This window comes from Periplaneta americana, chromosome 16 (assembly GCF_040183065.1).
Source record: "Periplaneta americana isolate PAMFEO1 chromosome 16, P.americana_PAMFEO1_priV1, whole genome shotgun sequence".
NCBI lineage: Eukaryota > Metazoa > Arthropoda > Insecta > Blattodea > Blattidae > Periplaneta > Periplaneta americana.
Genome location: NC_091132.1, coordinates 159758296 through 159776073, shown reverse-complemented (window position 1 = coordinate 159776073; position 17778 = coordinate 159758296). Strand labels below are relative to the sequence as shown.

The following is a 17778-nucleotide window of genomic DNA, read 5'->3' as shown; positions in this document are numbered from 1 at the left end:
GTTACTGTGATTATCTTGCAGTTTTTTCGACTTTTGCCGAAATTTGTGGATGAATATGGTGTATCCTGTTTCAATAACTCTGTTAGTGTTGAGGGAGAAGATACAGATGATGAAGAGAATGATACCAGTGAAAAGACGAATCCAAAAGTTTAAACAATAAAGGTAAACATTTCCAAAAGGACTACATTCCAATGGGTGTCATCCTTAAAGAAGCAAACATCAGGGACATTGAAAGACTTCTGCAATAGCACTTCGGGGAGGACTGGTTTCGGAATGCAAACCTGACCTTCTACACCGAAATGTTCAACCAGCAGCAGGACCTTGCTGTTGCAGACCTGAGTGAAGATGGGGATGAACATACGGATGTAGTGGACTTCGAACTCATGGATGAGGAAGAACCGAACATTTTGTAAAGTGTTATATTAGATTGATGTTTGTAGAAATTGCAACACCAAGAAGGATACATTGATATCACAGTTTATATACATGACAATACACAAGGATTAGAATTACAGAACTGTACCTGATCTGTGACCGTGAGATTTCAGTATGGAGTGAAGCCTCCATCCGCTGCAATCAGAGCTTCTAAGCGTCGTGATATGGAATCAAAGAGTTCCTGGATGTGTTCCAGGGGAATCTCCCTCCACGCAGTTTGTATGCCAGTCCACAAAGCGTCAAGAGTGTGTGCTAGCGGACTATGACGAAAAAGTTGCCGACCAACCCTATCCCAGACATGTTCGATGGGCGAAATGTCTGGCGAACGTGCAGGCCAGGAAAGCAGTGATACCCGTCGTTCTTCGAAGAAGACTTGCACAATCCTCGCCACATGTGACCGGACATTGTCCTGCTGAAATATGGCATGTGGAGTTGCCTGAGGGAGGGGCAGTACCTCGGACTCTAAGACCTCTCTAATGTAGCGGTTGAAGTTCAGATTGTCCTGAATACGTAGGAAACGAGATCGCATATTGTATCACACTTGGACTTGTCCGCAATGCCGCTCAACAGTGCAGGCTCTCAGACTGGTTTCACCACGGTAGCGCTTAACACGTATGTTACCATCACTATAGGACAAGTTGAAGCGGGACTCGTACGAACACACTACATTTGGTACTCTGTTTTACACATCTCCCGAGTTTGGGGTCGTTCGGGCCATTCTTTCTGGGTGTTGCACTTTTCACAAAGAGTAGTACATAAGGAAACCTTCAAACTATAACATTAATATTCTATTCTCCTTTTTTTAATTTTTCATAGTACAATATTTGTGTGTTTAATAATATTTAGATATGTAACGAAAATAAGAATGTTCTCTTCTACCGTCAGTTTGTTTCCAAGTTAGTCTTGTCAGATAAACTGTTAACATTGATCAAATACCAGGTTTTGCAAACTAATGTATCATTAATATGGCTACCTATAGAGTTGCAAACTCTGCTAACTGCTCTGTTCGGCTGCAAAACCTGCTATTTGCAAATTAATATACAATATAACTAATTACCTATTAATCATATATTTCTGAGCTGTAGGAAGACAGACTAAATATTTTTTCCCCATTATTTAAACTAGAAATCATGCCTCTAGCATCTGTGGTTACGTTTTTACACAATTTTTCTCATTTGCCAAAATTCGTCTAACTTGCAAATAGCTGGTTTTGCAAATTGGCTACTCAATTTGAAAACAAAGATTTTAATTTTAAGCTAGTCACAAAAGCAGTGGTAAATATGTTGTTGTTTAGTCTACTGTCCAAAGACAGATCTGAACCTCACAAATGATACTAACAAGGCACCACTTATGACGCAACTAGGCCAGGAGATAATGGGGTAGGATGGCCAGTTCCTTTCCCCCTGAAGTGAATATATAAGTTCTTTTAGAACACTTATAATCAGTAGGTCTAAGTACGAGAAAATAATTTGAAGGACACTACGATTATCTCATGAATGTATGAAGGTTTCTGGCCCAACCGAGTTGGTTTTGTAAGCTTAAAGTGTGTAGTAAATAATATGAGAGAATGATAAACAATTTATAATTATAAATACTAAAATAAACGCTGCTAGGATTTGATTCATGAATTTAATTGCAGCTCATGTAAAGATCGGATTGATTTTGTGTTCAAAATGAAAAATCTCTCTGATATGAAAAGGAAAATGTTAAAACAAAGACGATTTTTTAGACTTAGATAACTTCAAAGGTAAGGTAAAAGTTAAATTCAAAGATTGTGCCATTGCAGTGCTAGGCAACCTAGAAGAGTTCCATTGCCTGTTAGGAAAACACTCTGAGAAAAGCTGTGTGATTTAGAAGGAGAAAAATAATAAAAAGTGTTGGCAATCTGTCAGATTGGGTTAGGAACTTAGTAAATGTAGAAAAACCTGATAAATCGCTGCCATATTGGTACCTCTATCATAGGCTTAGCCTGGTATATTTTCAACTGATATTACTAACAGTGGTTAGTGTGGTATTTATTCTTCTCCTATTAAGTCATTAAAAGTAACATTCCCAAATTCTACTTTACCTCTGACTGAGATTCTGGCTGATAGGTATATCTATTATAAGGCTGTACATCTCACTTGACGATGTGTGTCAGAGGAAAAGCAATTGTTTGTATGCATCTGAAGACTGATTAGTGGAATATGTAGCTAATCGGCGATATATGCATTGTAGGGGAAAAGGACTGGCCATCCTACTCCATAATCTCCTGGTATAGTTGCCTCATGAGTGATGCCTTATTGGTGTTACGAGGTTCAAACCTGTCTTCGGCCAGTTGACTAAACAACAACAATCCTACAATATCTTCCCTTACCGTATTATTTTGGATACCGGTATCTAAATATCTAATGCATAATCTCAATTGCTCACATGCACTTTTGTCAGACGTCCCATCCTCTGGTATTATGAAAAATACGAAGTTTCACACGATCTACAATTTTTTTAAATATTAACCATCCACAGCATTCAATTAAATCATTTTGAATGGTTTTGCTAATAAGATTTGCATTTTTGAGAGCTATTTCTGAATGTTTTTTTCAATATTACATCACCACTAATTTCTTACCTAAGAAGGGTGCAAAATTTGTTTCTCTTTCAGATACCGCGCTTCAATCCAGAGGATTTTTTTTATAAAATTATTAAAAATAAGTTGGACTGTGTAAGTGTGCTTTATTATATAACATTATATGCACTCAAGCTTAATATAAAATTTTGAAGATTAGTTTTCATAGCTAGAGCAAATACTGAATCACACAAAAATGCTCCAGTTTTCCAAATGTTGCAATGTACAACAAATTACATCAGAACGTTGATATTTTCAAAATGAATTTTTCTTAATAGGCCTATCTACAGAATAATTTATCATATTTTACAGTATATTGTTGTTAGTTAATTTCAAGCTACTTTCACACTTTACAATTTATTTTTTTCCTTTTTCTCTTTTTTTTATTTTGTAACTGTTTCTAATAAGGGTATGTTTTCTTCTCAGTGTTTATAAATTATGTGAATTGTGTCTTGAACGCTGTAATTGAGCTTTGCCTGTTATGTTCATAAATAAAATAAATTGCATTACCATACTTTTGCTGATTGAACCTCCTGATATGATTATCGCCTATTTTTAAGGTCTCACGCGTACATTTTCATTTGGAAAGTATAATTTTATTCTCAGAAAAGCACTTACAATGGCACATAACATTTGGGAAAGCAGCGACATTCTGGTTTCTATCTCGATTACAAGCACTAGCGTCATCTCTTGGAACATCAGAAATACTCAAAAGTTACAGAAAAAGGAATAACAGTTGGGAAATTTCTGAGATGTATACACATTCAAGCTTCTAATTCGATTTTTTTTTAATTCCGCTATATTTCGGGAGAATTTCGACTATTGTAGACGTCATTGGATAGGTTTCATTATTCCGGTTCTTGGGTCACGGCTGTCTAGATCAATGCACAGTGGAACATTCAGTGATATAGAATTTTGCTACTTTGCGGCACTCTAACACTTAGTGAATATTATAAATACAGCACACCGAGTAGAGGTACGTACATTTACATGTATAATAATCTCTACCGCATTATTTATTTACTGAGCTGGAATTGTTAGAGGAATAGGCCTATTTGGTTTTAATCTGTAATGTTGAAAATGGGAAATTTCGATATCTCCCTACCGTTCTTTACGTGATTGTACAAGTTGGCGCATAGGAATATCGAAAAAGGAACTCTTTGCATTGGGCCTACTGATCGAGTACTGCGATTATTGTGAACGTGCCAAGCATACTACATCAGAAATATTGGTGACATGTTAAATAAAGTATGCAGCTTTTAAGTGCGATTTAATTAAATTTACAATTTTGTTTCCCGAAAGCCTTCATTTGTTCGATTAAAAAGTTTGCTTTCAAACTACATTCTTCAGTTGGTTCATTTACTTTGGCGACTTGATTGTTTTCAGTTCCGTATTTTTCTTTCAGATTTCGTTCCCTTTAATTCGTTTTAATTGCTGAAAGTGAACTACTGGCACGTCTTTCACTTTCAGACATTATTATTATTATTATTATTATTATTATTATTATTATTATTATTATTATTATTATGGTTATTATTGCTGTTATTATTATTAAACTAGTATAGTTTTTCGTTTGTCTTGTCTTAAGACGATCAGTACCTAGCGTTATTCAATACTTTCGAGGAAAATAGTAGGATTAAAAAATCATATGTAGTGGCGAAATACTCTACGACAATTGTTAGTTATTATTATTATTATTATTATTATTATTATTATTATTAGGTAATTTCCTAGAAGACGGGCAAAATCCAACATGGCTGACGAAAACTACCAAAACGTTCTGCCAACTATGAAGTTCAAATGTCACCAAACATTACAAAATCAAAGATGGAAAATCAAACATATATTCATATTTTTAAGGAAGAAAAAGCCCTTCAAAAAATGAAAATATGTTTAATTTTTCATCTTTGATTTTTATGGTGTTTGGTTGCACTTGCACTTCATAGTTGGTAGTACTTTTCTGGCAGTTTTCGTCCGCACTTTACCCCCACAAATCACTAAAACACAAAACAAAACAATAATTTATCACCTAATCAAACAAAATTCAATCCTCATTGACGTCTTCAAAGACAACCGCTTCACTTGCATTATGACACAGGCTTCAAGGCAATCTAAACTTAAAGCATGCAGCCAACAAAGAACTAAACCACCACTTTGTCGTACAGTCAACTTCACATAACTAAACCATGTATTTACACAAAATAAAATTCTCTTTGAACTCTTATTGCACCTTAACTTGTACGGAAAATTCAATGAACAATTCCTTGGAATCACAGGAACAGTTTTCTCGTCAACAATCGACACAATTTTTATTCACCAGCGAAAGAACTGAACCAAAATCGACATAAAATTTAATACTCTGTTCTATGTTCACACATCTTTCACAGATATCATAAAATGACAAACTTTCAATAGCTTTACCCATCAGACACAATATAACACCACTCACGTCAAACAACCAAGAACAACTTACTGACGTCATTATCCATTCAAAATTAACGAAAATTCTAGAACACATGATGACAACTATAACCAATCGAATCGAAGGAAGATCATAAAATGACAAACTTCCAATAGCTTTAGCCAGCAAAACAGTATAACACCACTCACGTCAAACAACCAAGAACAATTGACAACGTCATTACCCATTCAAAATTAACGAAAATTCTAGAACAAATGACAACTATAACCAATCAAATTGAAACATCATCAATGCGACACCTAGTATAAGAACTTAGAACTAACATATAAAAGTTACTAAAAATCACTAACATTTAACTCTAAAGTAAAAAAGTTGGTAATACTTAGTACATCCAACCAGGTGCCCTTCTTCTATGAAATTACCTATTATTATTAGGGAAAATTTCAGAGTATGGGTTTCTCACTGACAATCTTAAAATACTAAAAAGGGCAGATTTGTCTACGTTTGTCGAATGCGTAACGTCATGCTTACGGAAAGGCATTTTTCAGTGCCAGTAATTTACTTTGTGTGCACAAGGTTGGAATTTTGAAGTAAAAAGGGGAAAGGAAGAAATCCGTGTTCTGAAATTTATCCCATTATTATTATTATTATTATTATTATTATTATTATTATTATTATTATTATTATTATCATCATCATCATCATCATCATTAAACTAGTATAGTTTTTTTTTTTAGTTTGTCTTGTCTTAAGATAATCAGTACCTAGCGATATTCAATATTTTCAAGGAAAAGAGTATGATTAAAAATCATATGCAATGACGAAATATTCTACGACAATGATTATTATTATTATTATTATTATTATTATTATTATTATTATTATTATTATTATTATTATTATTACTGCTGAATATTGACACAAACACAATTTACATTATTTGGGGTATAACATATGCATCAAAGTGATTTTGGTTTTGCACGTGCCGAGTTTATATTGTAACGTGCTTCCCTCATCCTCCAAGACATATCAAATATTATTGCGACATTATGAGTAATAAATTAATTACTGTAGTTTGTTGTGACAAGGTACAATCACAATCTACTATATACAGTCACTAAGCTTGAGTTTTGAGGGTGCTAGAAACAATAGACTGTGCCGGCAATATTTTGTATTGCCTGTAATGAGGCGATATTAGCGATCCTATCTAATGTATGCATATTTACTACGTATTGAGCTTCGTGACTGTATATACTAGACTGTGGTACAACTTTCACCGTATGGTATACCAAAGATTTTTATTTGTACCGTCATTAAATTTACAAGTCATGAGTGACGACAGAAAACACCTCATGGGAGCGAGATGCAGACATTAACAAAAGCGAAATGGGGATTGGGGAAACATATACGATGTGCCTATGCCGTGGGGGGGGGGGGAGTCCCTGAGGATCCTGAGATATTTGTTTATGTTTTGGGAATCCTCAGACACAGATGGTACCACATTGAAAAGCATGTTAAACTCGGCTAGTTTTAATTGCCTGCTGCAGACACATGATGTTTCGCCTGGAGACAAATGGCTAAACATCACTTCTTTCTTAGTCCAACATCTTGTGGAAAATAATAAAAGAAATCACTTTCTTTACTGTTGTTCGATTTGCACAATGGAACACAAGAGTAAACCATTTCTAATCACATATATTGTAGACTAACTTCCTAACTTAATTTGCTATTACATCCCACAATATATTAATCAACAGGCCTATTTCACCACAGCAAGGTCTGAAAGAAAAATTCGCGCGATTGTACTTCTCATGCTTTGTGACTGCTGTTTCCTATCAATTAGTAAAATTCACAAAACTTCAACGTCAGTGTCGACCTGGTTGGCGGGTTGGTATAGCGCTGGCCTTCTATGCCCAAGGTTGCGGGTTCGATCTCGAGCCAGGTCGATGGCATTTAAGTGTGCTTAAATGCGACAGGCTCATGTTAGTAGGTCTACTGGCATGTAAAAGAACTCCTGCGGGACAAAATTCCGGCACATCCGGCGACGCTGATATAACCTCTGCAGTTGCGAGCGTCGTTAAATAAAACATAACATGAGCTTCAACGTTAGTGTATTAAAAAAGAAAAAGAGAGGGGGAAAAGTTAGGCCTGCTTATAAATGCTTAAATTAATTCGGGGAAATGGACATAATACAGTATCTTCAATTCACTGGAACATCTTATAATAATAATAATAATAATAATAATAATAATAATAATAATAATAACAATACGTGAAGAGGGTAGGCTACAGTGCTCATGTAAAATGTATAAAGTTTCTTTTATTATTTCCGAAAGTATATCGTCGCTCCAGTACTATACTGCACTAACTCAAAACTGATCTTTGAATTAATGGTACTGCATAACGTAACAAAATTATGCTTTATGAAGTGTTATATATCACTAACTTTTACCATTATACCGTTTTTATAGAAAACAGGTAATGTCATATGACATTTATTTCACTTATATACTGCGAGAGTTATAGTGCACTATGTTGACAGCGAATACAACATACACGCTCAACCATATAAATTAGTTGGAATACATAAACAGTAACATATGTTTCTCTAAAATTTAGTGTAATTCCATTAATAAAATTTAAACCAATGATAATGAGACACTTCAGACATAATTTACTTGCGAGTTAAGACGTAATATTATTTATGGTGTGAAAATTACGTTGTTCGTACGTGTAATACCTGCCTTTATTTCGATTAAATATTGAAAAATTCTTGTACATTCATTTATGCACGATTCAATAATTTTCAATTGCACCGCACGGGTATTTAGATATGTTGAAATTATAGGTTATGTTTACTGTACCAGTTGCCCCTTTCTGTCTAAATTTAGTGATCTCCAATGCGTTGCCATTCATATGAAAATGTAAGGAAGGTAGACGTGCTAAATTGAAATCCCAATATAAATTCTTTTTTATTGAACCTCTAAATAGCTTCCATTCTAAACTTGAAATGTTGACGCGAACAGATTATGTTAACATGTACAATTCTCTTCACATTAAAGTAACACAGTTTTGTAATTATTTCTGCAACATATTATGCAACAAGAAGTAACCGGAACTTATAACACATTACACTAAATAAAGCTTAGCAATGATAAGCAATAAAGTTATAATATTTCATTGAGCTCCATACACTGAAATAGAAAACCCGAACAAACATTACGGCCTGGTCGAGATCAAAAAAGCATTGACTGTGCCGTATTTCGCATTTTTGTGAAAAGTTCGTTATCGGTTGTAATAACTGTAAATGGCTAAAATACAATAATTTGAAAAATAATATGGGACAAGGAGACGTTTGTAGTACTATAAATTGTAAGAAAAATAGGTTGGAGTTATCCTTCCGAAAGATCCAGGAAGGTGAGTTTATAGAATATAATATATATTTTATGAAAATAATATATAACCCTGTTGTATTTCATATTTAAATAGTGGAAGGAAGGTGTTAATTTTTTCAAAATAACACGATATCGAAAGTACAATACATTTTATGGTCTGCTAGGAAAAGAGTCTGTGATGAGGCGATAGTAGGGATCCTGGTGGTGAGTAACTATCTATGGATGCATATTTCAACAGTTTACGTTTGCATATTTAATAAGTATTAAGCTTCGTGACTGTATATACTAGACTGTGATAAGACGATTCAAAATTGGAAGCAGAAATCCAATGTTCACTTCTTCGTGTATCTCCACTCAAACTAGCAACGGTATTCATAACCAATTAAGTAAACAAATTAATTAATTAATTTCAAATGCAAGAAATAACATAGGCCTAATGACTTACTACCGACACACTTCATCATCATCATCATCATCATTATCATCATCATAGTCTCTTCTTTTCTGACGTCGTATCTTCCTTGTAAAGGGAAGATTTTGGCTACCTTCTGTTTAAAATCGTTCCGTATTTGGCTCTTTTTACAACCAAGAGTGTATTACCACCCGATCTATGATTACAATTTCATTTTACACATCTCCATATGTTGATAGAGAATACGCCCCAATATAATTTAATTTCCTGAAAGTGTATCTGGTATTTTCCATGGACCATAGCCCAGGATTTTGCCAATATTGCATATTAACTCATGAATTGTGTGCTTATACAGGTCACATTGGAAAAAAATATGATTGGTATCGCCTATGGAATATTGACAAATGCACTGTGGTGATTCTTTCTGGCCTATTAAATATAAATATTGGGGAGTGTGTGACGTCTTCAGTTTCAAACATGAGATAAAGGAAATAAAAGGTCTGTTAACGTTATTTCTCATGTACCAGGGCTGTGAGGCTCCCCCTGAAAATTCTCGTATCTGTCCGATTTGATGGCGAGTGAAATGTGACACACTTTATAATATAGCGTTGTATCATTTATATTACGTAGGTACAATAATACCAACAGAGAATAAAAAATTATACGCGTACCAACCTAACCACCAGAATCCACAGCCTTATAAATAAACTTATACATCAACCATCAGAGCCATCTTCAGTTACAAGCCGAAGCATGGGTAGGTTTGGCAACGCTGAGTGCAGGCGGGGGGAGGCGAAATAAAGGCATGACCTTTTAGTGCTTTGATTTCGTTGCCACATGTGCATTTTCGATATGAATTGATTCAAAACTAAGTGCATATGATCAAGATAAAGTGTATTGATCGAGCCACTACAGCCGACGCTGCGCAGAAGTTTAGAGTAGGGACAAATTGAAGCTTGCGTCCGCCGCCATGCTTTGGGAGAAGCATCGGTTAGCAGACGGCTGTACTATACAATGCGAATGTTTAATATATATGTTTGGTGTCTCTTATAAATCAATCTGAATGAATAAATGAAAAAATATCTTATTAACATTTAAAGCGACCACGTTAAATACATAATCAAGCTTAGTTACTGTTAGTTTGACATGAAACGAAAGAAAACTGTAACAATTTGATACCTTAACTAAAGATGTTGTATAGTTATTTGACAACATATAGAGCGAACAGAAATAGAAATGCATATTGTAGTAATAGTTCAGATGAAAAGAAAATGATTAGTATTGACTATTTTTAACAAAACACTGCTGTGTAAGGCGTTACATTAGGTCTACATTGTAAACACGTTTGCTTTGATTTGGACGAGACATGAACAATATTTATTCTCTTCCGTATCACAAATAGAAACACGTACCTAATGTTTTAGTTAGATATATAAGTAGGCCTACCGTGCAATAGCTTATTATCACAGCTGTAGAATGAAATAAACGACACATGCATGAATTAGTCAATTAGTCATGCAATAGAACTCAGGCCTAGTGTACAGAACATCTTGCTTATTGATTTATTATTATTATTATTATTATTATTATTATTATTGACTCCATTAAATATTGTCTTACAACATTTTATGTAAAGTCGTGTTGTACTAGTAACCTTAAGCTGTGTGCTAAAATCTTCTCTTTATGTAGTACTTTATTTTATTTGGTTATTTAATGACGCTGTATCAACTACTAGACTATTTAGCATCGATGGTATTGATGATAGCGAGATGATATTTGGCGAGACGAGGCCAAGGATCCGCCATAGATTACCTGACATTCACCTTACGGTTGGGGATATAAGAAAAACCCAACCAGGAAATCAGCGGGAATCGAACCCGCGACCGAGCGCGACTCCGGACCGACAGTCCTTAGCCCACTGAGCTACGTCAGTAGACCTTTATATACTTTTATGGTCAGTTTAACAACTTTAAAATATGATTCTCGGGAGGAATTTGGAATCCATTTTCTAAAATATGTTCCTATAAGTGTAGAAAGATTGTACAAGTGTTCTACTTCTAGAGCACATTGTTTTCACACGATGTAAGAGTGGGTGGTAATATGCCATTGAACTGTCAACGTCTGTATAATCGCTCTTCCACTTAAGCGGCATATTTCTATAATCTCAGATGATGGTATGACAAGACTCCCAGTATTCTTTCGTTAAAAAAATAAAAGAGATTCTGTTTACTGCTAGTAGGCTACGTACCATAAATTGAGTCTTTAGATTTATTACACCATATTTTTATTAATGATGTAACAACTAAGCCAGCAATGAATACAATTACATTTTGACAATATTGTGTCATTGAGAATGATGTAAGGATGAGGGAATTGCAATCAATGTCTGCAGTAGAAGAGTCATATCGCCTCTGATTCTCAAAACATTGAGGATTATTATTACAGTGCGTTAGGTGTTTGCAAATACCATTGGGTATATAGACATTTTTAGCGGACATCCCTCTCTTTGTAATCTAATTTAAATAAATCATTTACGTATTTTCTAACATATATAAAAAACACAAGTAAAAATATTCCATGTATTCGGTCATAGGAAATAGGAATAAACTAATAAGTCTATATATGAGCAATATAAGGCGTTTATATTTAAAACAATGCTTAGTTACAATATTTAGATTTACTTCTGTTATTTTATATTATACGTTAGAAAATACGTAAATAAGTTTAGTTAGGCCTATATTACAGTGAAGGAGGAAATTCCACTAAGAAAACGCCTATATACTCAATGGTATTTTCTAAACTCCGAATGCTTTATAGACAGAATCATTCATGCTCCCAAAATATGGCGTCGCACGAACCTGCGCGAGAGGTTTCAAATTTGTACACGACACCAGCGTCAATTGTGTGTCTAGATATATAACTACAACGTCTTTGGTATTGATGTACAGTTTCCCTGGAAAAGGATGAGACGATTGAATATTCCTAAGTCTCAGATGTAAGACACTGCGCATGATCGGAGACCAGAGCACCGATACACAAGATAACGAATATTGAGTTACTTAAATTCAGGCTATTTGGTTTGTTACTAGCATCGTTCCGAAATTCAATTAAAAAACTGCAAAAAATATGATAATATTACGTAAATAAAAGATAAATATATATATATATATATATATATATATATATATATATATATATATATATAAATCGTGTAGTTAAATCGACAATGGACCTTCATGACTAGATCGACACTCCGCACAGAAAGGAAAGCTTTCATGTCGTTTCCATAGCTCAGACGGTAAGACTTCTGCGTGTTGTGTAGAAGAGTGCGAGTTCGATTCTTAGTCTACACAACAATTTTTTTTTGTCTAAATAACGTTGAAATAGCTAAGTCACGTTGAAATATAGTTTTACAAAGTCCTGAGATTAAGTGTTAATGATCGCAAACAATACAAAATTACAAGTTATAATATTATAAACGTTAATCTAATGAATGCATTTATACACACACATATATACAATGTAAATGCATATATATTAAAAACTAACAATTAAAATGAAATTAAAAAATATATATAATAATAGACAAACTTTTACAAAGGTTTAGAGTCCTTAGGCTATGTCATTTGTTGAGTAATTATTACAATAATTTATTAATAGCTTTCCCATATGTGTAAGAAATGCACTCGCAAAAAACAATTTTTGTTAAAAGTATGGCTTTGGATTATTTCATTCTCACCCCTGCAGTTAATTTTAACTATTTTATCTACGTGTTTGCATTCAATTTTATTCATGTTATGATTGAATGTATAAGCACTGTTGCAGTTATTGACTAATTACATATATTAATAATAATTATTAAATACATCTGTTAAGTAACCAATTGCAGTATCTTTTGCAAAATCTTGAATGTTTAAGTTGTCAATAATATTTCTGTACTATATACTATAATACGTTAAAAGAATTTGCAATAGATTTGGGATCCTCTACTTTATAATCATTGGTTTTAATGAAAAAATATTTTCTTTCTTAGGATATCTACCAGTTTAAATTTAATAATATTACGAATAGGTTTGTTTAATTGCATTATCTGAATTTTGCACTTTTCTACTCAAATATATTCTATTTCCCTCTTTCATAATTTTTTATAAATTACACTGTACTTCTTGCAGTATTTAAGAACATGAAGATCATTACATTGCAACTCATTACATATAGATTCTTCTTTTTAATACATGATATTTTGAAGTCCCTGCGTTATCTACATGTTTTAACTTTTGAATTTTTTCACAACATTGAGTGGAGAACATCCACTGAAGTGATTATGAAATTAAGTGAAAAATTCAATATATTTACTCTTAATATCAGTAGTACCAGTATCATATATGTTTTTCCAAGATTCATTTTGTAGACATAAATGTAAATAATCACTAGATACAGCAATTACGATCCTTTCTTAGTTTTTAAATTAATATTTTGAAATTGTTCAGTGACATTGGAAACACATAGGATTTGTTTATCATGGTCAGACAAGCCATTGATTATAGGTTCTGTCGAATAGGAATTCAGTCTAATTCTGTGTACAAAACGTTTATCAATGGCTGTGTTACTTCAGCTTGTATGCTATGGGAAAATGACCCTACGAATAAGGTTTCCAGTTTCAAGGAGTGAATTTAATTTACTTTTACGGAAAAGTTCCGAGAGATAATCTATGTTTATGTCACTACAGATCACAAATTCCATATGAGATTTCTAAAGTCTTTTCTTTACAAATTCAATGTTGGCTATAAATATTAATAAATAATGTAAGAAATATGAATGATTGTAGTTATAAGTCTGATTTACATTATAAAAAGCAAGAAGTTACATTCCTCGGCAAGATTCGAACTTTCGATGTTTGGTTTTGTCGTCCAACGCACAACCACGGACCTATTCAATGCTTATGTTAATAACATACAATTTAGCTGTAGCAATGTGGTGTCATAACTTGGGGTTTGTTTATTTAATGTAATTAGATTTAATTTGATTAGTTTCGCAACAATTGGACTTCTTGTTATATCCTGTTATTTAGATATTTAATTTAGGGTTGATTTATTAACTCTTACTATGCAAGATGCCTCTTATTTCAATAATTCTATATCATGTTAAATAGTCATTGTCTACACTAAAGTATTATCGTCATCTCTCATTTCTCATCGTAATGGCGAACCGACGTGACATGAGACAGCGAGTTATAGCTCTAGTTGAGGCTGGATATGGGGCTAGATCTGCTGGCCGTTTGGTCGGTGTTCCTGGAAGTACAGCCGCGAGATCGTTACCAAAATTTTGGGGAGGTCGAAAATCGCCCTATTCCTGGGCGTCCGCGGATTTCTTCATTGGAAGAGGATGCTCTTTTATTCGAGACAGTTCGACAGGACCCCTTTCTGACTGCTAACGAAATAAGAGCAGCATCTAACTTTCCCGGCTCTTCACAGACTGTGATCAGCAGGTTGAGGAACCGCGGTATTAGGAGCCGGAGGGCTGCGCAAATGGAAATATTGGGGGAAGCACAAGCTGTCGACCGTCTTGCCTTCGCTACCAATCGAGTGGATTTCGATTGGAGAAATGTAATTTTCTCCGACGAAACAACCATCTCGAGTGATTACGAAGGTCCTGTCCGTGTCTATCGTGAGGATGGTCTCCGACATGATCAGCGCTATGTGCACCGACGTGAAAGATCGGGGCGCTTTAGCATATCGTGTTGGGGGTGGATGTCTTACGATGGACCTGGCGTTATAGAACGCATCGATGGCCGGTTTAATGCGGAAACTTACGAGCACATTCTGGAAAATATATTCCTTCCCTCCGCCCGAGAACGTTTTCCCGAAGGAACATTGCTGTTCCAACAGGATAACCATCCCGTGCACTATGCTGCAAGCATTCAAAGATGGTTTCAAAGGAGACCCGAGATCGAAATCATTAATTGGCCTCCGAAGTCACCTGATTTGAATGTCATCGAAAATTTGTGGGCAGAATTGAAAAAGAGAAGGATAGCCACCTATGCCCACCGACGCCCTCGAAATCGAGACGAATTGTGGGATCAAGTTGACACCTGGGAAGATCTCGCCGGGGATCAGAACTTATTCCACAATCTCGTGACATCCATGCCGGATCGACTTAGAGCTGTAATAGAAGCTGATGGCATGTGGACAAGATTTTAAGTTAACAGGTCTCTTTTTGTTTCTTATGATTTTTGTTTGAGGAAGAATACTTTTAACTTCCAAGTAAGATTTATTTTTTTTGACGAGGTTCAGCCCACTTGTAAGACCCAGAAATTGGGCATAAATTATTCCATATTTTTCGACAAATTAGACAGTCGAGGAACTCTGAACAAATTAATTACACCTCAATAAAAAAAAAGTTTTACCTGGGATCGAACACGAGACGTTTCGGTTATACAATGGAACCGGCACGCTACTACATGAGCTACCGAGACAAGACAGTGATAGCAGCAGTCCAGAATGTAGATCCCTTAGCAGGCATTTGCCATTCGGTACAGTGAAGCAATGATATTTTGGGACTCGAGCTATGTTGTGAAATCCTGGCCTTAAATGGCAGTCTTCTTCGTGATCCTTATTCTGGTCCTTGTCCTTGTTGTGGTCCTTGTAACAATTCTTGTACTATCTGTCATGTTATGTATCCCTACGTCGATATCGAGTGAACCGCGCTGTAGAACTTTAACTTCCGACGACCAAGAATCGTCTCATTCTTTTTCAGGGTAACTGTACATAATTTATTACGGAATCCGAAATGGTATTTTATTTGAGTTTCAGAATACCGTGTATTTGCACACAACCTCTTATAACTTTAAAAAATAAATAAATACTTACTTACTTACTTACTTACTTACTGGCTTTTAAGGAACCCGGAGGTTCATTGCCGCCCTCACATAAGACCACCATTGTTCCCTATCCTGAGCAAGATTAATCCAGTCTCTATCATCATATCCCACCTCCCTCAGATCCATTTTAATAGTATCTTCCCGCCTAAGTCTCGGCCTCCCCAAAGGTCTTTTTCCCTCCGGCCTCCCAACTAACACTCTATATGCATTTCTGGATTCGCCCATACGTGCTACATGTCCTGCCCATCTCAAAACATCTCGATTTTATGTTCCTAATTATGTCAGGTGAATAATACAATGTGTGCAGCTCTGCGTTGTGTAACTTTCTTCAATATATTATCCTGTAACTTCATCCCTCTTAGCCCCAAATATTTTCCTAAGAAACTTATTCTCAAACACCCTTAATCTCTGTTCCTCTCTCAAAGTGAGAGTCCAAGTTTCACAACCATACAGAACAACCTGTAATATAACTGTTTTATAAAGTCTAACTTCCAGATTTTTTGACAGAAGACTAGATGACAAAACTTCTCCACCGAATAATAACAGGCATTTCTCATATTTATTCTGCGGTTAATTTCCTCCCGAGTGTCATTTATGTTTGTTACTGTTGCTCCAAGTTATTTGAATTTTTCCACCTCTTCGAAAGATAAATCTCCAATTTTTATAGTTCCATTTCGTACAATATTCTGGTCACGAGGCATAATCATATACTTAGTCTTTTCGGGAATAAATAAATAAATAAATAAATAAATAAATAAATAAATAAAATCATACGTGTTCTTAATTGATGGTACAAGGGAAAATAAATAAATACTTAAAGAAATGTTACTTGTAGAAAAAAATAAATAAAATAACGACGTACTTTCGCAATACACTATTCCAACCAATTGGCCATTATGTTGCTAGTAAATTGACAGTGTTTTGTTGCTTTATGTTTCACCTCTGACGTGAAAGGTCTAGCATATCATATAGGTACATTTTAATTTCATGTGATTATCTGTCGTGCTTTTCTATAAATATTTCAGATGCCCAGGAAGCCAGTTTTAGTTTGATTCACATCAGTCATCATAACAATACTCTTATCCTAAATTATTTGTTATACATCTTTTAAAATATAATTTTAAATAGCCCAAGGTCAAGTATCTATGAAAAAAATGAATGAAAATACCTTCAACATAATGCGTAACAAAACATATCATTATCCATTAAGTATGTGCCAATTTGCGTAAACTCAGTGAACTTTAAGTCCTGTAAATACGAAGTGAAAAGTAACATGTTTATAACTAATATATTACAAAAGAAATGATATTAATAAAGAAACCTTGAAAACCAACAAAGTGAGGGTATGCATCTACAAATGATAGGTAGTTCTGACGTATAGCAGGCATTCCGAATCTTCAACAAAACTGCAACATTTATGGAATCACAAAGCAGCTGTTTACAATGAACTTGAAAATAAACGGCGTAACTTTATTGATATAGCAGACGAGACCCAACAATTTGGCTAGATTTCTGATACACCACAAACCACAAGTAACACTATAAAATTGTAGTTTATACAATATTTAATATTTAGAAGAATTGTCAATCACTTTGTCATAACCGTAAAAATTGCTAAAGACCGCAGCC

General features: G+C 34.5%; 1 protein-coding gene across 1 annotated transcript in view; it reads left to right on the top strand.

Annotated features, from left to right (window-relative positions):
- The first annotated feature begins 3915 nt into the window (after positions 1 to 3915).
- Positions 3916 to 17778, top strand: part of LOC138691619 (zinc finger protein 665-like) — a 31394-nt gene continuing 17531 nt past the window's right edge. Inside the window, exon 1 of the mRNA XM_069813776.1 lies at positions 3916 to 4016. The gene's annotated coding sequence lies outside the window, so the exon portion shown is untranslated. The remainder of the gene's footprint in view (positions 4017 to 17778) is intronic.